Source organism: Cherax quadricarinatus, chromosome 36 (genome assembly GCF_038502225.1).
Source record: "Cherax quadricarinatus isolate ZL_2023a chromosome 36, ASM3850222v1, whole genome shotgun sequence".
Classification (NCBI taxonomy): Eukaryota; Metazoa; Arthropoda; class Malacostraca; order Decapoda; family Parastacidae; genus Cherax; species Cherax quadricarinatus.
The window spans coordinates 16,685,839-16,711,487 of NC_091327.1; the positions used below are offsets into that span (position 1 = coordinate 16,685,839).

At 40.7% G+C, this 25,649-nt stretch overlaps 1 long non-coding RNA gene across 1 annotated transcript in view; it reads left to right on the forward strand.

Moving 5' to 3' along the window:
* Positions 1 to 25,649, forward strand: part of LOC138853630 (uncharacterized) — a 128,322-nt gene that overhangs the window by 31,386 nt on the left and 71,287 nt on the right. Inside the window, exon 2 of the long non-coding RNA XR_011392821.1 lies at positions 19,815 to 20,151. This is a non-coding gene — a long non-coding RNA (uncharacterized lncRNA). The remainder of the gene's footprint in view (positions 1 to 19,814; positions 20,152 to 25,649) is intronic.

Genomic DNA, 25,649 nt, shown 5'->3' on the forward strand with positions numbered 1-25,649 from the left:
ATCGTTGAGATGTCTTAGTGACAGCGGTTTCTGGGCGTTGGAGGGAAGGATGGTTGAGTTGGAGTTTGAGTTGACTTGGATGTGTTCTGTGGGGAAGGAGAAACTCCACTGTTTGTGTGACCAGGAAAGAATAATCAAAAGACGGAGCAATATGGGGGAGCAATCAGGAGTAAACACATGACTGAAATATGGTTGAATTATTTTTTCGTTGTGTGTGTGTGTGTGTGTGTGTGTGTGTACTCCGAGCATAAAAAACGAGAGAGAGAGAGAGAGAGAGAGAGAGAGAGAGAGAGAGAGAGAGAGAGAGAGAGAGCTTGCCCATGTGCTCGTTTACGGTTTATTTTCTATCTTTCGCTTCCTTTTCGGGTTTAAAGTTGATCGCCTGGTAGGGGAAACGCGACTTTAAAATTCCCTTTTACGCCCCCGATCCCCCCCCCCTTTTTTTTTTCTTTTAAGGAAAGGGAGGGTTAGGACATAATCCTTAAATAAAGATAAATAATAAATATAAATAATAAAGGCATAAATCCGTTATCACACACTTGCACACAAACACGCACGCACACACACACACACACACACACACACACACACACACACACACACACACACACACACACACACACACACACACACACACACACAAGTGGAGGTAGTATGGCGCGCTGCCAAGAGGGTCGCACAGTAGTGGAGGATAGACTGAAGGTTGGTACCAAGCTCATATATTCCTTTTGAGAAATCCTTCTACCTCCTATCATCAATGTTTCTTTCCCTACCCGCACCCACTCCAACACCTTCCATCTTGCAGCTTCACTCCCTCGACAAATCGAGGTAGTAGTAGAGGAACTTCGAAGGGATCCAGTGACTCCCTGGGAGGCGGAAAATCCCGAAATATCTCCCGAGGATGATGAGGAACTTCATCAAATGTCGTATCCATAATCGTCGGAACTACTTCTCATCGTTAAAAGTGCTGGCGGACAAGAAACTGGTCCCATTCAGCTCTGCTCTATTTTTCCCAATATTGTGAGTTCATAATAAGAGATGCACTTACAGGCAGCACGTAAATACGGGTAACATAACGACATATGCGAGGTTCGTGCAGTGAAAGATTCACCTGAAGAGTAATGTTACAAACAATACAGTTTATCGGAGATTAAAGTTTACAAAAGTAAGTAGTATTGTGGTGCATTTGTCATTCACTTGAAGGTACAGACTAACAGGTAGACTAACAGGTAGACCACGTGACTAAACCTGGTATCTCATCACCTGCTCAACATTTAGTTCATTAAGTATACAGAATATATCCGCACAAGAGCGGAAATACCGTAACACGGAACACTCTCCCTTTAGTTGCGTCGCGCTGAACCTCAAACGAACAAGTGTCTAGCGATAACCTCCGAAAGTGTGTGATTACTTTTTGTTTGTCCGGTGATAAATTAACACACTGAAGCTCACACTCAGTGTGTCTGTAAGATATTGTATTAATGCACTCGGATTCTCCCACAGTGTCAACGGTGTACTACATTATTACACTCAGGCTCCCCCACAGTGTTTACGGTGAATTACATTAATACACTCACGCTCTCCTACAGCAAGTCAACGGTGTATATTTTATTAATACACTCAGGTTTTCCCACAGTGTATTACTTTAATACTCCAGACTCTCCCTGCGTGAAACTAACCGGGCAATGAAGCAGAGGCTAGAGACTTAGAACCAACGGGAGCAAGGTAGAGGCGGGTGTTCTTGTGTGGCTCGCACTGCCGTAGTGGCTGCTGCTTGTGCACCACCCACACCAACAACAAGACACAGACACACATACACACACACACACACAGGGGCTGCCAGTGTTGAAGCACCAGCAGCTGGGACCCCAACCTTCACCACCACCACCACCACACACCGCCGCCGCCATCACCCCCACCACTATCCTACTAACCCCCAACCCCCAGAATCCTTCCCTCTCTGCCTCCTACCAGACGCCTAGGCAGCGTTCACCTCCCTCCCCAACACTCCACACGCCACCTTCCACGCCTCTCCAACTTACGCAGCTCAGGGATCTTCGCCGTTAAGCAGCTGGTTCGTAAGGGTGGTTTTACAAGTTTTCCGACCCCCACCACCACCACGATTCACGACCCGGTGATTGGATTTTCAGCCTTATAGTAAAGGTGCTCAAAGTCTTCACTTCTGTAAATCGGAGGTGAGAGGATAGGGGGTAAAGGGAGAGGGAGAACAGCGGTCTAGTAGGTGGGTGTTGTAGGGGGGGGGATGAATGGTTAGTGGTGTGAGGGAGGGGTTGTGAAGGGGCAGGGGGAGGGGTTAATGGTTAAGGGGGAGGGGGTAGGAACAGCTGGTGGCAGACAGAGAATACTCAACTCTTACATTTTCTTGATTGGTTTTCTTAGCCATAAATTAATTAAATTAATTGAATTAGGATATTTCTCCTTTTCTTACTTTAATTTCGTAAAAGACCTTTCATCTTTATCTGCTTTTTTTGTTTTGTTTCCTCTGCCACAAACTACTGCTGATGCCACTTTCTTTCTCTCTCTCTCTCTCTCTCTCTCTCTCTCTCTCTCTCTCTCTCTCTCTCTCTCTCTCTCTCTCTCTCTCTCTCTCTCTCTCTCTCTCTCTCTCTCTCTCTCTCTCTTTCTCTCTCTCTCTCTCTCTCTCTCTCTCTCCAACCCCCCCTCTCTTTCTTACTGATTTAGAGGTTATTTAATTTTCCAAGACTTCGTTATCAAATTGGGATATTTTAACCGTATGGTGAGCGCTAGTGTAAGAAAATGTCGTTCAACCAGACTGTTTGGGCTGGCGGTGGAGCAGAGAATCTCAGACCAAGAGCCCCTCGTCTTTGGGTCTAATCTACATTTTTTGCAGCTTCCGCCGAGGCCGAAGTGCTGCTGGTACTTGTGTCCTTACGATCATCTGCTGTTAAGGACAGTTCCAGCTGTAGCTGTTCCATTGTGTTCCTTATGCTGGAGGTCCCTCACAATTGTCCCAAATTTTCATTGGACATTTGTATCTATTTCCTGTCAAGTTAACGGAGAATCCATTCACTTAATTCAACAATCATTCGCGCAATTGGTTAAATTGAGCAAGTGTCAACCGGGCGCACCTTTCGGGTAACTCATAAGATAAAAATTGCCCAAATTTAGGCTGCGGGTGAAGGAACGGAAAAGAAAAAAATATAGCCGGTGTGAATCGAACTATGGAAGGTTTACTGAATTCGATTAGTACAAAAACTATTTTCTTTTGAGTGGTGTTAGGCGCCTCCTGTGAAATGATGATAACAGTTTTTTTGAAACTGGTAATAATTCTTGATTTAACAGTAGGATGAGACGCTAGTATGTTTTGAAGGGATACCAAAGGCTGTGACAAATTTTGAGTTGTTGTATTTGTGTGTGTGTGTGTGTGTGTGTGTGTGTGTGTGTGTACTCACCAATTTGTACTCACCTATTTGTGGTGTAAGATTCGAATCATAGCTCCTGGTCCCGTCTCTTCGCTGCTAGCTACTAGGCCCATTCTCTCCTTGCTCCATTAACTTTATCGTAACACTTGTTAAAGCTATGTATGGATCCTGCCTCCACTACATCACTCTCCATATTCTTCCACTTCCTGACAGCTCTGACTGACGAAATACTTCCTAACATCCCTGTGACTCAACTGAGTTTCCAACTTTCAGCTGTGACTCCTTGTCGCTGTGTCCCATCTCTGAAACATTCTGTCCCTATCCACCTTGTCAATTCCTCTCAGTATTTTATATGTCGTTATCTTGTCCCCCCTATCCTTCCTGTCCTCCAGTGTCTTCAGGGTGTGTGTGTGTGTGTGTGTGTGTGTGTGTGTGTGTGTGTGTGTGTGTGTGTGTGTGTGTGTGTGTGTGTGTGTGTGTGTGTGTGTGTGTGTGTGTGTGTATGTGTGTGTGTGTGTGTGTGTGTGTGTATGTAAATCTATGTATTGGACAAAATTATTGGAAAAAAATGTAAGTGTTTGTGTCTGCGTGTTGGGACCCTCTTTAACATGAAGCTCTCGGCACTAATTTTTCCTATACTGTTGTCGCTACATTTACATATGCTTTTAGAGTCCTTGTGGGATTTCAACTTGCGTTCCGAGAGTTTCCAGGTCCTCATTCACGCCTCTGGACCATCACCTAAGTGTAAATTATCAAAACCAGCCAACCTCAATAGGGTTTAATACTTTTTAACTATTTTCCCCTTAACATCCAGGATGAATTAGCATGGTTTTGTTCACGACTGATCTTGATGTAGACTTGATGGAGTTTTACCCTTAGCTACACGTCGTCTGAAATACAGAAAATCTTTGTTCAACGTATTTTTCCATCCCCTTTGTCGTCTTATTGCAGTCTCCAGCGATTAGCTTGGTCCAGTCCATTCAAATCATTTCCAATCTTGTCTCCGAGTTCACGAGAAAGATAATTTACAAAACAAACTTTAGAGTACTTACAAAAGTTTCATTGTTGGTCTTGATGGTGTTTTCACAGCCAAAATAGTCTAGTGTAGTTGACTGGTTCTGATTCTATTTGATCAAGTCAACGGTAGAGCGATCTCGAAGAGAATGGTTACTTGCAAATCTCTCACTCCTTGAGATTATTTCCTCATAAAATTTCGCCTGACACTGAAGAGCTCTGAATAGTTTGAAATAAGTGAGCTACTTTCCTGTTTGTAGTTAACGAGTAAAACAATATGTATGTATTTGCAATATAATCTTGGTGAAAAATAAAACTATTCTAAAAGCTCTTTTGCGATGTCTCATATTAATGTGAGAAATCACGAAAGCATCTTCAATAATTCTACTATTCAATGACGTTATTTAGCAGATTGATATATCGGCCGTTTCCCACAAAGGCAGGGTAGCCAGAAAAAGAAAAACTTTCATTATTCACTCCATCATTGTATCCATTTGCTCCTAACACGCTCACGCACACTTGCTGGAAGTCCAAGCCTCTCACACACAAAACCTCCTTTACCCCCTCCCTCCAACCTTTCCTAGGCCGACTCCTACCCCACCTTCCCTCCACTACAGATTTATGCACTCTCGAAGTCATTCTCTTTCGTTCCAGTCTCTCTACATGTCCAAGCCATCTCAATAACCCCTCCTCAGCCCTCTTGATAATAGTTATGGTAATCCAACACCTCTTCCTAATCTCCAAACTACGGATTCTCTGCATTATATTGACACTACACATTGCCCACAGACATGACATCTCCACTGCCTCCAGTCTTTTCCTTGTTGCAACATTCACAACCCATGTCTCACACCCATACAAGAGCGTTGGTATAACTACACTCTCATACATTCCTCTCTTTGCTTTCATAGATAAAGTTCTTTGTCTCCACAGACTTCTCAGTGCACCGCTCACCTTTTTACCCTCGTCATTTCTATGATTCACCTCATCCTTCACAGACCCATCTGCTGACACGTCCACTCCCAAATATCTGAACACATTCACCTCCTCCATACTCTCTCCCTCCAATCTGATATCCAATCTTTCGTTACCTAAGTTTTTGTTATCCACATCACCTTACTCTTCCGTATATTCACTTTTAATTTCCTTCCTTTACATACCCTACCAAACTCATCAACCAACCTCTGCAACTTCTCTTTAGGATCTTCCAAAAGCACAGTGTCATCAGCAAAGAGCAACTGTGACAACTCCCACTTTGTATTAGATTCTTTGTCTTTTAACCCCACACCTATATATATATATATATATATATATATATATATATATATATATATATATATATATATATATATATATATATATATATATATATATATATATATTATATATATATATTTATATATATATATATATATATATATATATATATATATATATATATATATATATATATATATATATATATATATATATATATATATATATAACTGTTCCAAAACCAAGGGCTGGCATGCAAGACACAATGAGGTCAACGACATCATCAAGAAAACCCTTGCTACAGCTGGATGCCCAGCCGAGAGGGAGCCCCGATCACAAGCAGCCAACAATACCCACAACTCAGCAAACCGCCCTGACGGGATCACCATCTATCCTTGGAAGAATGGCAAGCTCTTAGCATGGGACTATACCTGTGTGTCCACACTGGCTGACACCTATATCCATCACAGTGTGGGGCGACAGGGAGGAGCTGCTGACCACAGCGAGGAGTACAAGATCAACAAGTACAGGGACATAAGCCAACAGTATCAATTTGTCCCAGTGGGATCAGAGACCTTGGGATCATGGGGAAAAAATGCCACACGTTTTCTTAAAGAATTGGGTTCCAGACTCATCGACACCACCAGGGACCCAAGGGCAGCCACTTTCATGTTCCAGCGCCTCAGCGTCGCCATCCAGAGGGGAAATGCTTGCTGCATACTTGGCTCGCATCCAGCCTCGGAGGATCTGGAGGAAACTCATGATCTTTGATACATTGTGCCATTGTATTCATGTTTGTTTTTTCTGTAAATATATTCTGTTTATTAATAAATGTTCACATAGAATATAAAATATATAGGGGGTGGTAGGAGAAGAAAATATTCAAACAGCTCCGGGGAGAACTTTGAGTTTTCCCTGAGGTACGTTTATTGTCTTCTCTGAGGATAAGGGTCCCCATTCCAGCTATAGAGGTGGTACTTTCCTATATGTGAATATATATGTATATATATATATATATATATATATATATATATATATATATATATATATATATATATATATGTCGTGCCGAATAGGCAGAACTTGCGATCTTGGCTTAAATAGCAAGGCTCATCTTGCCATATAGGACAAGTGAAAATCTGTGTATGCAATAATTTCGCCAAAATCATTCTGACCCTAACGAAAAAAATATATTTCACTGTGTTTGTTTAGTATTAAATTATTGTAAACAAATCTAAAATATATTTAGTTGGGTTAGGCTAAAATAAATTGCGTTTGTTATAATAAGGTTAGGTAAGTTTTCTAAGTTCCTTTTGGTGCAAAATTATAAATTTTTACATCAACATTAATGAAAAAAATATATCTTTAAACGTATAAGAGAAAATTTTAGAAAGGACTTAATTTTGAATGAGTTCTTGCTAATTGACCAGTTTTACATATTCGGCACGAGATTATATATATATATATATATATTATATATATATATATATATATATATATATATATATATATATATATATATATATATATATATATATATATATATATATATATATATATATATATATATATATATATGTACTCTTCATGGCATGAGGTAGCGTGGCCTACTCATCAACTTTACTAAGCTGGCTTTGCTGTTGGGAGTGGATACTACGGATTAGCACCCATTGACGGAATTATGTAATATATAAAAAAAGAATTATAAGAAGATAATACGAGCATTATGCATTTAGTGGTTAGGTAGCTGGGAGAAAAAAAAGCACTGATGGAGCACAATTACCCCTGAGGGGCGTCACGAAGTATCAGCAACCACACAGTGTCAAAGGATAATCGGAGTTTCATTACTGTGATAGTCAGGGATTTACTGGCCTAACGATGTCGAATTTTAATACGAAAATAAGGGTGATTACGTGTGTAACGTGCTTGTATAGCGTTCCGCATGCGCATAGTCGCCTGTTTGTTGCTTAATGTGGTGCTATTTGCAGCGTTGAAGAAGGCCAAATGTGCCGCCCGGGTATGAGATAATTATAGCCTAAACCCTATCGGGCAGGTATGAAGTAATTGCACTTAGGCAGGGAGGAGGGAAGAGCCTTACTGTAAGCAAGAACTACCCTAGCTGGAGGGAGGGAGGGAGAGAACTACCCTGGCAGGTTTGAGGGAGGGACCGACCCACGAAGGCAGGAGGGGGGGGAACTGCGTAGGCAAGCGTGAGGGAGGGGACTACGTAGGTAGGCATGAGGGTGGGACCAACCAAGACGGACAGGAGGGATGGAACTACCTAGGCAGGCAGGAAGGAAGAGACTACCCAGGCAGGAAATAGGAAGCCAACCAGGCAGAGGAAAAGTAACTACCATGGCATGGGAAAGGGAACTAAGCTTGGGGAAGGGGAAACCAGTAACTACCCATGAAGGGGGAAGAGGCAACTACATGGGCAGGGCAAATGCAAGGAGAATACTGTGACACAACTCCTACCCACCCCCAGTAAAAACACAACCATTATCACAGTGTACACGAGTCTTACCATAAACCAAGTGACGCAAATATAGAGAGCAACTCGCAACTCGTGGCCCGACCCTGATACGCTTTTGATAATAATGAATGAGCCAATATTCAAAAGGATAAGAATCTTGATTAATTGGGTCGGTAAAGCAAGGACTCAGCGGTGACTCAAAGAAGTACAGTTCGTTCAGCCTGCGTCTTACACCGACTATGTATACTGCATGTATTCTTGCGCTTCTCCCTGGAGCAGTATTTACATTAAATGGGTTAAGAAAAAATGAGAATTCGCAATTGAAAGTCAATAGGCGAGGCAGTAGTCCAGCTGTAGTGTAACATAAAGAGAACACAACGATCCTCATCATTACTTTGCGCCCTATTAGTATTACTATTGTTATTATTATTGCTATTATTATTATTATTACTTTCAAAGAGGAGCGAAAAAATCGTAAGGGTAATAGCCATTTATTAATATCATTGACCCCTTGAAGGGACTCTATGTACCATTATAGCGCTGATAAATGATTCACATGGGTTAAATACCCTATAAGTAGAGGTCATTGGCATTGCCTGCTTACAGCAGCGCGTCTTGTGGGCAACTCGATATTACTTCCAAATCGAGCGTTCCCTTATGAGCCGTAGCTGTGATGGATGGAACCCATGTAGCATACTCTATACGACTGACTCAGTGTTTGTGTGTGTGAGTGTGCAATTAACTAATTTTAATTTCCTATTTATAATTATTTATATGTTGTAACAGGAGTAACTCTATGCTTCTGGTGTTCCCTCTTTAGCCAATTTTTCGTCATATAATTTAAAAAAAAATCCAATCACTGAAGCACTTTCTTCTACTTCCTCTTTTAAGTTCAATCGTCTACCACTGGAAAAATCCCCCGTGCATCAATTCGGCTCCACCATTTTCCTCAACTTTACCCTGGTGTCGTCTCTGAAGCAGGTGCTAAGACGTCTTCTTTACCTATTTTTTCACGTCCTATTTAAGACTTGTATATAGTTATTATTTCTTTTGCTTTCCTTCCACGAGATTACATAAGCATTATTAGTGTTGCCATTACAACCTAACTTATATTCGTCAGTTTTGGAAGTCGTTCTCTAGCTCTCAATCCCTTGGACCTTTCTAACGTGACTGGACACCACACAGCTGTGCTATATACCATTCTTTTGGCCTAATTTATATTGTAAATAGCTATTTTAATTTTTCTTCATCCATTTATTGAAAAAATCTTTATAGTTTCGCCAGGATAGAATACGAGACTCTGTTAGGTAAAAGACCACAAGTGCAGCTAACGTGGCATTTCATTGTGGCAACGTATCGATCTCCAGGAGAGCTTGATAAAGCTCCTGGAGAGCGAAACGTTGCCACATAAAATGTCACATTAGTTGCGCCTGCGTCCTTTCACCTAACATATTGTCGGAAGTTTGACCAACATTATTACATATGAGGTTCTCACAGTTTCATTAATATGATCTTGGGGAGACAATCTTTCTTTAACAATTACTTATAAATCTCTCTTCTCTCTGCACCTTTCAGTCTTCTCTTCAATTTATACAAGATTATTGTTGAACTTGTGATTTTTTCCATCACTTGTAAACATCTTTATATTCTTATATGACTTCTGTTAAGTCACTTAAATAATTTAAAAACATTGCCACGGCAACTACGGATGTTTGTGGCAACTTTCCTCGTAGACAACGCAGTAAGTGTTAGGGGCCAGAGACTGTTCAACTGCTTCCCAGCATAGATAAGGGATTATACCAATAGACTCCTGGATGTCTTCAAGAGGGAGCTGGCACGAGACCAGCAGTAACAGCCTTGTTGATCAGGCCCTGATCCACCTCAAGGCCTGGTCTTGGACCGGGCAGCGGGGTCGTGGACCCCCGGAACACCCTCCAGGCATACTCCAGGTATACCTGTTAGCCTTTTTCTTCACGGACAGAAAGTCTGTCATCCACTGCAATAAGCTACCATTTTTTTCTTTTATATTTTTCAGTTTTCAAAATCATTCTGTCATGGGTAACTTAATCAAAATCTTTCCCCCCCCCCAAAAAAAAAAAAAAAAATCAAAGAAACCGTTAATTCACGAACAACTTTGGTGACTTTTTTTAATAGATTTTTTTAATAGATTAATAGATTTGATCAATATGAATTTGTAGATAGGAAAAAAAGAATTGTTAACTTGTCAGTAAGATTTTTACTCGTAAAGTATTTTATTTGCGTACCTCTAATAGCTTTTGAAAATTCTTTTGCAACTATCTGGAGGGTTTTTCGGGGGTCAACGCCCCTGCGGCCCGTTCCATGACCAGACCTGTCACTGAAAATATCCTACAGTGTGTGTGTGTGTGTGTGTGTGTGTGTGTACTCACCTAATTGTACTCACCTAATTGTGGTTGCAGGGGTCGAGACTCAGCTCCTGACCCCGCCTCTTCACTGATCGCTACTGGATCCTCTCTCTCTCTGCTTCCTGAGCTTTGTCATACCTCTTCTTAAAACTATGTATGGTTCCTGCCTCCACTACTTCACTTGCTAGGCTATTCCACTTGCTGACAACTCTATGACTGAAGAAATGCTTCCTAACGTCCCTGTGACTCGTCTGAGTCTTCAGCTTCCAGTTGTGACCCCTTGTCCCTGTGTCCCCTCTCTGGAACATCCTATCTCTGTCCACCTTGTCTATTCCCCGCAGTATCTTGTATGTCGTTATCATGTCTCCCCTGACCCTTCTGTCCTCCAGTGTCGTCAGTCCGATTTCCCTTAACCTTTCCTCGTACGACATTCACTTGAGCTCTGGGGCTAGTCTTGTTGCAAACCTTTGTACTTTCTCTAACTTCTTGACGTGCTTGACCAGGTGTGGGTTCCAGACTGGTGCTGCATACTCCAGTATGGGCCTAACATACACAGTGTACAGTGTCTTGAACGATTCCTTATTACGGTATCGGAACGCTATTCTCAGGTTTGCCAGGCGCCCGTATGCTGCAGCGGTTATTTGGTTGATGTGTGCCTCCGGAGATGTGCTCGGTGTTATGGTCACCCCAAGGTCTTTCTCCCTGAGTGAGGTCTGTAGTCTTTGTCCACCTAGCCTATACTCTGTCTGCGGTCTTCTTTGCCCCTCCCCAATCTTCATGACTTTGCATTTGGCTGGATTGAATTCGAGAAGCCAGTTGCTGGACCACATGTCCAGCCTCTCCAGGTCTCTTTGCAGTCCTGCCTCATCCTCGTCCGATTTAATTCTTCTCATCAACTTCACGTCATCTGCGAACAGGAACACTTCAGAGTCTATTCCTTCCATCATGTCGTTCACATATATCAAAAATAGCACTGGTCCTAGAACTGACCCCTGTGGGACCCCGCTCGTAACAGGCCCCCACTGTGATACCTCTTCACGTACCATGACTCGTTGCTGCCTCCCTGTCAGGTATTCCCTTATCCATTGCAGTGCCCTCCCTTTTACGTGCGCCTGATCCTCCAGCTTCTGCACTAATCTCTTGTGGGGAACTGTGTCAAAGGCCTTCCTGCAGTCTAGGAAAACGCAATCTACCCACCCCGCTCTCTCGTGTCTTACTTCTGTTACCTTGTCATAAAACTCCAGGTTTTCATTTATAATCTTGTTCCTTTCCAGGTGTTCGACCACTCTCCTCCTGATAATCTTCTCCATGACTTTGTACACAATACATGTCAGAGACACAGGTCTGTAGTTTAGTGCCTCGTTTCTGTTTCCTTTCTTAAATATGGGGACTACATTAGCTGTCTTCCATTTCTCAGGTAGTTGCCCAGTTTCAAGGGATGTGTTGAAGATTGTGGTTAGAGGCACGCACAGCATCTCTGCACCTTCTCTAAGGACCCATGGGGAGATGTCCGGTCCCATCGCCTTTGAGGTGTCAAGGTCACTTAAGAGCTTCTTCACCTCCTCCTCAGTTGTTCGTATGTCATCCAACACTTGTTGGTATATTCCCTCTTGATGTTCCCTTCTGTGCTGTCTTCCCACAGCCCTTCCTGTCTCTACTGTAAAAACTTCCTTAAATCTCCTGTTCAGCTCCTCACATACCTCCTGATCATTTCTTGTGAGTTCTCCACCTTCTGTCCTTAATCTGATCACCTGGTCTTTGACTGTTGTCTTCCTCCTGATGTGGCTATACAACAGTTTCGGGTCAGTCTTGATTCTCGATGCTATGTCATTTTCATACTGTCGGTGGGCCTCCCTCCTTACCTGTGCGTACTCATTCCTGGCTCTGCGACTGATCTCCCTATTTTCGTGTGTTCTCTGCCTTCTGTACTTTTTCCATTCTCTATTGCACTTTGTTTTTGCCTCCTTACACCGTCGGGTAAACCAGGGGCTCGTTCTGGTCTTCCCGTTGTTACTGTTGCCCTTGGGAATAAACCTTTCCACTGCCTCCTTGCATTTTGTTGTTACATATTCCACCATTTCATTTACTGGCTTTCCTGCCAGTTCTCTGTCCCACTGGACCTCCCGCAGGAAGTTTTTCAACCCTATGTAGTCCCCTCTTTTATAGTCAGGCTTTTCCCATTCAACTCCTGTTATTCTCTCCACTTGCAGCTCTACTATGTATTCAAAGCACAGAACCACGTGGTCGCTAGCTCCTAGGGGACTCTCATACTTCATGTCCTCAATATCTGAGCTGCCCAGGGTGAACACAAGGTCCAATCTTGCTGGTTCATCCTCCCCTCTCACTCTGGTAGTGTCCTTAACATGTGTGTGTGTGTGTGTGTGTGTGTGTGTACTCACCCATTTGTGGCTGCACGGGTCGATTCACAGCTCCTGGCCCCACTTCTTCGCTGGTCACTACTAGGTCCACTCTTCCTGATCCATGAGCTCTGTCGTATCTCTTCTTAAAGGTATGTATGGATCCTGCCACCACTTCGTCACTCTCCAGTTTGTTCCACTTCCTGGCAATTTTATGGCTGAAGAAATGCATCCTAGCATCAGTGTGACTCATCTGTGTGTGAGAGAAAGAGAGAGAGAGAGAGAGTGAATGTGTGTTTACTCACCTAACTGAAGTTTCATGGGTCGAGTCATCTCCTGCCCAGCCTTTGTATGTGCGTGGGAGTGAATGTGAGTGAGAGAGAGAGAGAGAGAGAGAGAGAGAGAGAGAGAGAGCTAACCTCTCTCCCAGCACCGGGTGTTTAGCAGTGGAAGGGGTGGAGGGTGGGAGGGGACTTGATAGCACGCTTACACGGCCAGTTCCTGCAGCTTCCACGACGTTCACATTTTCATAAATCGGCCCAAGTACCATGGTATTGGGCCGCTTAACAAATTGTAATGGGGATATGTGCTGCGGGTGTTCAGAGCTCTCTCCGTCTGGTTGGGTGGCTGGGCGGTTTCTAGACTGGGTGGCTAGGTTTGAGGCTAGTTCGATGGGTGGCTAGGTGGCTGATTTTCCGGCTGGCTTGAAGGTTAGTTGGCTAGGTGGCTGGTTTGCTGTGTAGCTGGATGTCTGGACGGCTAGGTAGCTAGGTATTTAGGTGATATATATATATATATATATATATATATATATATATATATATATATATATATATATATATATATATATATATATATATATATATATATATATATATGAACATAAGAAAGAAGGAACACTGCAACAGGCCTGCTGACCCATGCGGATATATATATATATATATATATATATATATATATATATATATATATATATATATATATATATATATATATCCACAGAGAGACCCTACCTATCTATTTACCAGTCTACCTGCTTCCTGTGTTCCTAAAATTCTACTTTTCTGTCTACTTACGTATCTGCCTACTTACCTGTCTACCTTCTAATCTACCCGCCTACCTACCTCGCTGGATAATTTGCTCACTATTCAGTTTTTTAAGCTATATGAGAGCGGTTAACTTCTTCCCCTCTTCCGAACACCCTTCCCATTTTTCATCGCCGATAATCTTTTATGATTTTTCTCTTATCTTGTTTACATTTTGCTCTCTTTGTTTCTGTACTTCTGTTAACACACACACACACACACACACACACACACACACACACACACACACACACACACACACACACACACACACACACACACACACACACACACACGCACACACAAGTTCTCTCACTTTCTCCCTCCTTCCATCCCTATACGCTGACAGTCACACCACACACTGTCTTGCTAATCACTTTCCTTTCTCATGAGCATTCCATCCTGGCTCCATCTTATTCATCTTATCCTCCCTTCCCTCCTTTAGACCGTCATGTACTTCATATCATTTCTTCCGTTATTCTTCCCCCCCCCCCTGCTCATCCCTCCCATCTCGCTTGCTTCTCTTCTACCCTCATATCATGCCTCTTTTTATTCCCTTTCTTCCTTATCCCCTTCCGCCCATTCTTTATTCCTCTCTATTTACCTTCCTACTTTCTATATCTTCTGCCTACCAATCTCCAATCTTCCCTGTTTGCCTCCCTCTCTCCCATATCCCTTCCCTCCCAATCTCCATATCTTCTTTTCCTATACCTTTCCATTCAGTCCACATTCGTTCCTACCTTTTTCCTTCCCTCTTTCTCCTTTACTCACATTTTGTTATCCGCTCTTCAAGTAACTCCTTCGGGGCAGCCTCCCCCCTACACTCTACCTACCTTATCCAAGTCTCTCGGCGTGGCATTAAAAGTTAAATACCTTCTCTATTGCCCCTGACTGCTTCGTCTGAAATGGCTCTTCAGGGTATTCAAGTATGCATAAGACAACTTTCGGTGGGGGAAGAAAAATTTACCTTCTGTGCTAAATTGGATTGTGGCCAGATAGAGGGAGGCAATATGTTTATTTGAGAATCCCTTGTAGGATACTCTCAGGCAAATGGTGCCAGCCTTGGGTGAAGGAGAGGACTTATCAGCAGTTAGGGATGCAGGCAGAGTCGTAGCAAAGGATTAAGGAATGTCATACATTGGCCAAGTTCGAATCCCTTTCGGGGGTACTAACACGGCTCTCTCTCTCTCTCTCTCTCTCTCTCTCTCTCTCTCTCTCTCTCTCTCTCTCTTTCCCATTCTCCCTTGACTCACCATGGAAATATTTGGTATAGCTTGTGATTACTTGGTGGTTGGAATCTCTGAGGATAATTGAGCTACTGCTCACGCTCAGATGCGTCTGGTATTTGCTAAAGAAAGACGTATCTAGTGATGCTTGGTCGAGGCTACAATCTCTTGTTCTCTTCTTCTTCTTCTTCTTCTTTTTCTTTTTTTTTTCTTCTTCTTCTTCTTCCTCTTCTTCTCCCGCTTCTCAGTCTCACTTTTACTCTACTTTCTTACCTTTCATTGACAGAATTCTGTGTCAGTTAAAGTTTAAACTCAATAATGTTGTCATTAATACTAAATCTTTCGTACCAACAGGACCCAACTTACTTTTTTTTTATTTAAATTTAATTATGAAATATATTTATCCGAGTTACTCAGAATTTGTGACTTCAAAAATGTGTATGAAATGGACAGTTCACTGTGTGTCTACTCTCTTAAAAAGAAAAAATTCTTTTTAGTAATAAATGTATTTTGATTTTAACAGCGAATGGTAACTCAACAGAGCTTTTATTTTTGTTCATACAGATGCGATATTGTTTTGCTTCCCCCAAAACTCTTCAAAAATTGCGGATATACCACAGTGCCATATTTATATTAATTTCTCTATTGCCAGATAAATGATGCAATTTGATCCATCTTCCGTTTAACAGCATTAGTTTACTTATGTTAATCAGTTTTGTTCTCTGTGTAACTTACACATATATATATATATATATATATATATATATATATATATATATATATATATATATATATATATATATATATATATATATATATATATATATATATATATATATATATATATATTATCATTCGCGCTTTTTTATTACACTTATTACAACTCGTTTATACAATAATACAAAAATATTCTGTTCCCCTTGTTTGGAGACAGTTTTTCTCGGCTTTAAGCTTGCCCTCATATTGCTTCCATATCTTTTGTTTACTGTTGATCCCGTGAGCTTGGTAGGCACCCTTTCCCCTCCCCCGACAGGGCCGCTGCTACCATCAGTAAACACTATCTTATCTACCATCGTCCTCGTACCGCCTGGTCTCGCCTTACATGTCCTGCCTACGATAAGGCCTTACACGTCTCATTCCATAAGGCTTATTTGCATTTATGCAACCATTAGTTTACGGACCTCATGACACCATGTAGGGGTAGCCCTTTTATGCTTCCGTAGACCTTCATATCGAAGGGGGTTGATAGCGGTCTTGGTTGGTTGAGGGAAGGCGAGGACCTGAGAAGGGGATGGATATTGTTGAATGGGGATAAGGGAGATAGGGAAGGAAAAGGGAAAGGGTGAAGCGAGAAGAGGATGAGAGAGGATGAAAGGGGAGAGGGGAGAAGGAAGGAGGGGAATAGGTGGGAAGTTTGAAGATTCTGCGTTGCCAACGACTGTTTGCAACTGCTCCTCTACTCTCCAACTGAACTGCAGCTTCAAAAGACAAACTTCCGGTCACTGCTTGCTGGAATTACCCCGACAAACGGATAGTCCATTAGCACGCTCGTTGGCAACGTCTAAAAGATCATTTTAGATTAGAGAAGCGCAAGGCACTTAAGAGGCTCTAACAAGCCAGCAAGTGGCAACTAGCAATGGCAGGGAGCAGGAAGGTCGTGTCTACCGGGAGTTACACGTGCCTCAATCACCTTTATAGTCATACTGCTTGAAAGTAGCTCGCTAATTCTCGGCTATATGACAAGGAAGCCAGAGGAAAAAAGGAGACCTCCCCTAATTGTTCAAGTATTTCACACCGCACGTCCGCCCTGTGGCCAACACGATGGTGTTCGATTGTAAATTGAAGTGAATTACATCCTTAAGTGGAGTGGTGAAGTCGTCAGTGGTAGGTAATTTGTAATGGCAATTCCACAGTGGGTAGAAGGATGTTTGGGGCGTGGAGGGACTTCCACCGGAATCTTTCAATGACTGGAGGGATGTCTGGGGAAAGGTTGGTGAGCCTTCACTGGAGTCTTTCAGTGAGAGAAGCTTGGAGGGATTGCTACCGGAGTGCTTTAGTAAATGGAGTGCTAACTGTGGCTGAGGGACACTTCCTGGAGTAATTTGTGTGACTGTACTTACTTATATGTACTTACCTATATATGGTTGCAGGGGGTCAAGTTCTAGCTACTGGCTCCGCTTTTCAAGTTGTTGATTGTCAAGTTCTTCTCCCTCTTATTTCTGAGCCTGCCTTCACCAGTTCTTCGTCCAGATCATCCTACTTCCTGACCACACTGTAGCTGAAGAAGTGCTTCCTGATATCCTTATGACTCTACTGTCATTAGCTTCCAGTTATGCCCTTATGTACCTGTTTCTCGCCTCTCTAACAATTCTTGTCTACCTTCTGTGTATTTATATGTATGTGCTGTCGTTTCCCCCATTTCTTCTGTCTTCTTATGTTGTCAGGTTCCGTTCTTTTAGTCTCTCCTTATAGCTTATATTCTTGTATGTGAGAATGCCAATGTGTGTGTGTGAATGTGCTCATCTACATGTACTCACCTATATGTAACTGCAGGGACCGAGTCTCAGCTCCTGGCCCCGGCTCATTGCTGGTCGCTGTTAGGACCACTCTCCTGCCTGTGTGTGCGCGCCTCTATGTGTGCACTTGTGAACGCACACATGCGTGTTTACACAAAGATATTAATGTCAGAATTATCAGAAGAAATGGAGAGCTTAAGACCACAAAACACAAAGATTACACACGTTGTCTCCTGAATCTCAGGATTTCCTTAAACTAATTATCTACAATTACATAATAGTTTAATGAGCAATTAGGACGGAGGAACTGGCGCAGCGCCTGCAGGCACTGTATGCGGGCACTGTACCTGCAAGTACTGTATACGGGGACTGTACCTGCAGGCACTGTATGCAGGCACTGTTCCTGCAGGTACTGTGTGCGGGCACTATACCTGTAGGTACTATAACTCTGCCACTGAGTTTCATAATGGAAGACTTGCATAGTTTCATGTGTATAGAAATATACATATGTATGTACACGACACAACACACACACACACACACACACACACACACACACACACACACACACACACACTGTAGGAATCGAAGTTTGACTATGGAACACAGCTCTGACAAAATTTAGGGCAGCATTAGCATAGTTTTGGTTGGCAGAGTCAATATATTTATATCCTAAGCTGAAACTGCTCGTTGTTGCAGCTTCCCCCAAATCACTACTGCCACCACAATTACCACCATTATCATCGCCACCTCTACTGCTTCAACCACCATCACTACTACTACCACCACGACCATTACAGTCATGACTACTGCTTCAACCACCACCACTACTACCACCACGACCGTTACAGTCATGACTACTGCTTCAACCACCACCACTACTACCACCACGACCATTACAGTCATGACTACTGCTTCAACCACCACCACTACTACCACCACGACCATTACAGTCATGACTACTGCTTCCATCTCCATCACCACCACTGTATCCACTACGACTGACACCACTTTCACCTGCTCTCACCACTGTCACCACTACTATAACTATAATTGACAAACACACTTATAGTTACCTCCACTAATATCACCACAACATCACATCACTAACAACACTGTCAACCCACAGCCACCACCAGCACTACGCCATCACCATCATCAACACCACCAAGTTCACTCTCACCACCACCACTCCCAATCCCACCAACCGACTCATTCCCACCACCCCTTCCATTACCACCACCCCTCCCATTCCTACCAATACCTCCATTCCACCTCCTCCATTCCCATTGCCACCAGCACATCTATACTCCTCGTAACCATTGAAGGGAGTTGGGTACTTGGACCAGGTCTCTCTCTCACCTTTAATACCACTTAACAGAACTTAATTAAGGATTTAGCCTCGTTATTAGTTTTAAATATTTGTGCAGTTCACTTACTTTTATCACTTAGGGATATTACTACCATTTTTTTCATTTAATAGACTGTGTGGAAATGATTTAAAAACTTTGACTGATCACACTTCGACTTGTTTCATCTTAAATTTTGTTTACACATATTCATTGAAAATCAGAAAATGTGTTCTGTTATTATGTTAAATAATGAGTTTGTTGTTAATCTTATTATTGTTGCTACTACAATTATAATTATTATTATTATTATTATTATTATTATTATTATTATTATTATTATTATTATTATTATTATTATAGTTATTATTATTACTTTTATTATAATTATTATTATTATTATTATTATTATTATTATTATTATTATTATTGTAGTTATTATTATTACTTTTGTTATAATTATTATTATTATTATTATTATTATTATTATTATTATTATTATTACTATTTTTATTATTATTATTATTATTATTATTATTATTATTATTATTATTATTATTATTATTATTATTATTGTAGTTATTATTATTACTTTTGTTATAATTATTATTATTATTATTATTATTATTATTATTATTAGTATTATTATTATTATTATTATTATTATTACTATTATTTTAAATTGTTTAAAAATTTTCTTGCAGGATATGATTATTTAACTTTTAATTATTAGTTTTAATATTTTTCAGGCTTATACTTAATGGAATACCACTGTAGAAACTAAAAACCTCTGGAGGAAGTGAACACCAGTGAAGGAAGTGAACACTGGAGGAAGTGAACATTGGAGGAAGTGAACACTGGAGGAAGTGAACAATGGAGGAAGTGAACACCGGAGAAAGTGAACACTTGAGAAAGTGAACATCTTTGAATAAAGTAAGCACTGGAGACAGGTTACACTCTGGATAAAGTGAACACCTCTGGAGGAAGTGAACACCTCTGGAGGAAGTGAACACCTCTGGAGGAAGTGAACACCTCTGGAGGAAGTGGAAATGAAATAAAAACACCTATCTGAATCGTTTTCTAACGGTAAGTTTATTTAACCGGTTTCAACCTTGTTATTCTTAGTTGTGTCATGCGGATAAGCGGTATAAAATACCGACACGATGGAAAAATTAAACACAGATGCAGTAAACTGCGATCCCTTTATTAACAACGTTTCGCCCACACAGTGGGCTTTATCAAGTCAAACAGATCTGTTTGTGACTTGATAAAGCCCACTGGGCGAAACGTTTAATTTTTCCACAGTTGAGTCTTGTTGATATGATACGAGGAACCTGACTCTGGTTCGATAATATTTTCTTGGATTATATGGGAAAGCCTATTTGGTTACTTGGAAAAGCCTATTTGGTTACCTGGGAAAGTCTATTTGGTTACTTGGGAAAGTCTATTTGTTTACTTGGGAAAGCCTATTTGGTTACTTGGAAAAGCCTATTTGGTTACCTGGGAAAGTCTATTTGGTTACTTGGGAAAGTCTATTTGTTTACTTGGGAAAGTCTATTTGGTTACTTGGGAAAGTCTATTTGGTTACTTGGGAAAGTCTATTTGGTTACTTGGGAAAGTCTATTTGGTTACTTGGGAAAGTCTATTTGGTTACTTGGGAAAGTCTATTTGGTTACTTGGGAAAGTCTATTTGGTTACTTGGGAAAGTATATTTGGTTACTTGGGAAAGTCTATTTGGTTACTTGGGAAAGTCTATTTGGTTACTTGGGAAAGCCTATTTGGTTACCTGGGAAAGTCTATTTGGTTACTTGGGAAAGTCTATTTGTTTACTTGGGAAAGTCTATTTGGTTACTTGGGAAAGTCTATTTGGTTACTTGGGAAAGTCTATTTGGTTACTTGGGAAAGTCTATTTGGTTACTTGGGAAAGTCTATTTGGTTACTTGGGAAAGTCTATTTGGTTACTTGGGAAAGTCTATTTGGTTACTTGGGAAAGTCTATTTGGTTACTTGGGAAAGTATATTTGGTTACTTGGGAAAGTCTATTTGGTTACTTGGGAAAGTCTATTTGGTTACTTGGGAAAATCTATTTGGTTACTTGGGAAAGTCTATTTGGTTACTTGGGAAAGTCTATTTGGTTACTTGGGAAAGTCTATTTGGTTACTTGGGAAAGTCTATTTGGTTACTTGGGAAAGTCTATTTGGTTACTTGGGAAAATCTATTTGGTTACTTGGGAAAGTCTATTTGGTTACTTGGGAAAGTCTATTTGGTTACTTGGGAAAGTCTATTTGGTTACTTGGGAAAGCCTATTTGGTTACTTGGGAAAGTCTATTTGGTTACTTGGGAAAGGCTATTTGGTTACTTGGGAAAGTCTATTTGGTTACTTTGGTTACTTGGGAAAGTCTATTTGGTTACTTGGGAAAGTCTATTTGGTTACTTGGGAAAGTCTATTTGGTTACTTGGGAAAGCCTATTTGGTTACTTGGGAAAGTCTATTTGGTTACTTGGGAAAGCCTATTTGGTTACTTGTGAAAGCCTATTTGGTTACTTGGGAAAGTCTATTTGGTTACTTGGGAAAGCCTATTTGGTTGCTTGGGAAAGCCTATTTGGTTACTTGGGAAAGTCTATTTGGTTACTTGGGAAAGTCTATTTGGTTACTTGGGAAAGTCTATTTGGTTACTTGGGAAAGTCTATTTGGTTACTTGGGAAAGCCTATTTGGTTACTTGGGAAAGTCTATTTGGTTACTTGGAAAAGTCTATTTGGTTACTTGGGAAAGTCTATTTGGTTACTTGGGAAAGTCTATTTGGTTACTTGGGAAAGCCTATTTGGTTACTTGGGAAAGTCTATTTGGTTACTTGGGAAAGTCTATTTGGTTACTTGGGAAAGTCTATTTGGTTACTTGGGAAAGTCTATTTGGTTACTTGGGAAAGTCTATTTGGTTACTTGGGAAAGCCTATTTGGTTACTTGGGAAAGTCTATTTGGTTACTTGGGAAAGTCTATTTGGTTACTTGGGAAAGTCTATTTGGTTACTTGGGAAAGTCTATTTGGTTACTTGGGAAAGTCTATTTGGTTACTTGGGAAAGTCTATTTGGTTACTTGGGAAAGCCTATTTGGTTACTTGGGAAAGTCTATTTGGTTACTTGGGAAAGTCTATTTGGTTACTTATGAAATTCAGATTAAATATTCATGAGATTTTCGGGAATTTTTTATGAAATTTTGCTGGGTTATTTATTTTTATTTTTTAAGAGCTGATTGTGATTTTTATTTTTTATAAATTTCTTGGATTTATTTTTGATGGTATTTAAGCAATTTTTGTACACGATTTTCTGAATTTTGAGGAAATATTTAGGAAATTTTGACGGATTAATTATAAATTATTGAAAAAAAAACATATTTGAATAACATCGTATGCAGATAGAATTTAATTTAATTGCTCATTTTTTTATTAATTCAGAATCAGGCGATTATGTCCCACAGTGTTAAAAAAAATCGAAATAGCAGAATTTATTATTTGTTGTTGTTGTTGCTGATGTTAAATTTAATAGAAAGCGTTAAAATCGTTGGGGCACATAGCGCCTGGGGAATGGGAGATAATCATGTTAGATTATCTCCCATTCCCCATTTGAGAGGTTGGTAACTGCAGCGCTTCGGATCAAGAGCTACTCACCAGCATAATGGCTGACAAGCTGACCAATAGGCACATGGATATCTTTACTGGTGAAACGTTTCGCAGTAGGCGAAACGCAATAGGTAGCAGAAGTGACAAGGTAAAGATGATATAATTTGAAATAATTTGAGGTGGTCAGTCCCTCAGCCTGGAGAAGAGGTCGGCTCATTGCATTTGACTGAAGAAGCCTAACTCATAGGCGAAACGTTTCAGCAATAAAAATACCCAACTGTTGCACGTGTCTTACTCAACAAGTGAACACATTCTGCACAGCCTCCCGCAGCGGGTAATCCATGATGGTAACGGCATGAGGCAACTACAGGATAGAGACACAAATGCATTTTTTAATCCTTTATTGGCGACGTTTCGCCCATACAGTTGTCTTTATAATGGTAAAATTATCGACAAATTGTTAGGTAAATGGACACAGATGCAACTAATGTGACATTTTATTCCGTCAATGTTTCGCTCTCCAGGAGCTTTCTCAAGCTCACACACTGCCCTTAGAATTTACAGTAAAGGTTACTAATAATTATAAACTGTATGCCACACACAACACACACACACACACACACACACACACACACACACACACACACACACACACACACACACACACACATATATATATATATATATATATATATATATATATATAATGTCGTGCCGAGTAGGTAAAATTTGCTATTTTGGCTTAAATAGCAACGCTCTTCTTGCCGAATAAGGCAAGCGAAAATTTGTGTATGGAATAATTTCGCAAAAATCATTCTGACCCTAACGAGAAAAGTATATATTTCATTGTGTTTGTTCATTATTAAATTATTGTAAACTAATCTAAAATATATTTAGTTGGACTAGGTTTATTATAATAAGGTTAGGTAAGTTTTCTAAGGTTCTTTTGGTACAAAATTAATTTTTACTTTAACATAAATGAAAAAATATATATCTTTAAACATACAAGAGAAATTTTTTAGAAAGGATTTGATTTTAAACGAGTTCTTGCTAATTGACCAGTTTTACCTATTCGGCACATTATATATTTATATATATATATATATATATATATATATATATATATATATATATATATATATATATATATATATATATATATATATATATATATATATATATATATATAATTGTGTGTGTGTGTAAATAATAACTTCAACGCCAGTAAGAACAATTTATTCACTCATTCAAGTATTTATATTGTGAGAAATCGATACATGTTCATATATTTTCCTCTCCCACACAACCCTCGCCGTTCCGCTGGAATTATTCCAATTCCCGAGCCGAGCCGATCTCCTCCATGGGTTTAATTCCCCCTTGCGAGCACACACCCGGCCAACCCAAATTGCTTCTTTCCAATGAACATTCTGAAGGAACTCTGAACCGTGTATTGCCTCCTCTTAATACACTCTAAATACAGAGTACAATGAGTTCGCCAGACAGTAGAATCTTGGCCAGCTAGGGTATTTAATGCTCTGAGATTTATTTTACAAGAGAGAAGTGTACTAAAGAGGCCGTCTTAAAACAGAGATAAGGAAAGAAAATGTAAACGCGAAACTCTCGTGAGAAAGGACACACAAAAAAGGAGCCTTTGTAAACGCGTTCAAAACTCCCCTAGGGGGCAGAGATGGCCATCCAGGGTGGCAATACTGGGCGACTAGCAGCACCCAGGCAGTGTTCCCAGACACGTCCCATCCTTGTATAAATCCAGGGGTCAGGACAGTAACGGCTTTTGCCTAACAAGTAAGCCCCAACCTCGCTACTCCGAGGCGGTCGTGTTCGAAACAGTTCGAAATAGCCAAGACTCACTGATGATATGGATTTTACGTAAAGGCTAGAAGAATTCTAATATGGAAGGCTTGGTTATTATTGGAGTGGGGGAAATGCTCAGTATGTGTTTTGGTTATGTGGCAATAGCTTTTGCCTAACAAGTAAGCCGTAACCTCGCTATACCGAGACTTCAAGAAGCTCGTTTCTGAAGCAGTTCGGGGTTACTCGGAGACATTGATGCTCTGATTTTCACGTGCTGGCATCGAGACTTCTATTAAAAAAACTTGATATTATTGGAGAGGGAAGAAGGTGCGTGTTTTGGTTACGTGGCTCACTATGAAGGATAACACTCATTCTCAGAGGACCTATATTGTTGGTTTAATTTTCTCATGTTGGCGAGAGCAATATTGCCTGGTATGGTAATAGCCGAGTATGGGGAGTGTTCCTTTGTTGCTTATATCCACATAACTGTTGTTTTCTCTCGTAGTTACCCTTCAAGAGGGAAAGGAGGGGGGGGGGGGGCGGGAGGGTGACTTGATGCCGGTGAGAGGTTCTTGATCTAAGGAATTCTTGTCACATTGAGACCTACTGTAGGCTAGCTTTCCAAGTATGTAAAGAAATACACGTAGATGGATGAATCTTGCCAGGCAGTCCAAGTAGGGTGGAAAGCCCAGGGGTCCACTAGTTTTAGCATTGGTCTGCCTTAGGATCGAACCCCACTCCGTTCAGTAAGTTGTGTACAGTCAATAGGTATATGAAGGCAAGTAGTATATAATGAAGAATTGGATAAGGAATATATACTGAGAAGTGTATAACAATTTTTTTGTGTCAATACAATACGATGTATATATCTCTGGAAATACTCTGAGTGATGTACTGCCGGGTCGCCATCTGGAGAAGACCCGGGCCGGAAGTACCGGCAAATCATAAAGAAGAAGAAGTGATGTACTCACCTGCAGTCAAGAGGCAATAAACCTAACAAATTAACCTAGGAATATCAGGGAATATGCCACGAGAAGTTGTACCTCTCAGTGTAATGTATACACTGAGAGTTGCATAACAGTTATAGGGATTTAAAGTATTCTTGGTGTTGCCGTACAGGTAAAATACTGTCTTGAATGACTGGCGTGAAGCTCGT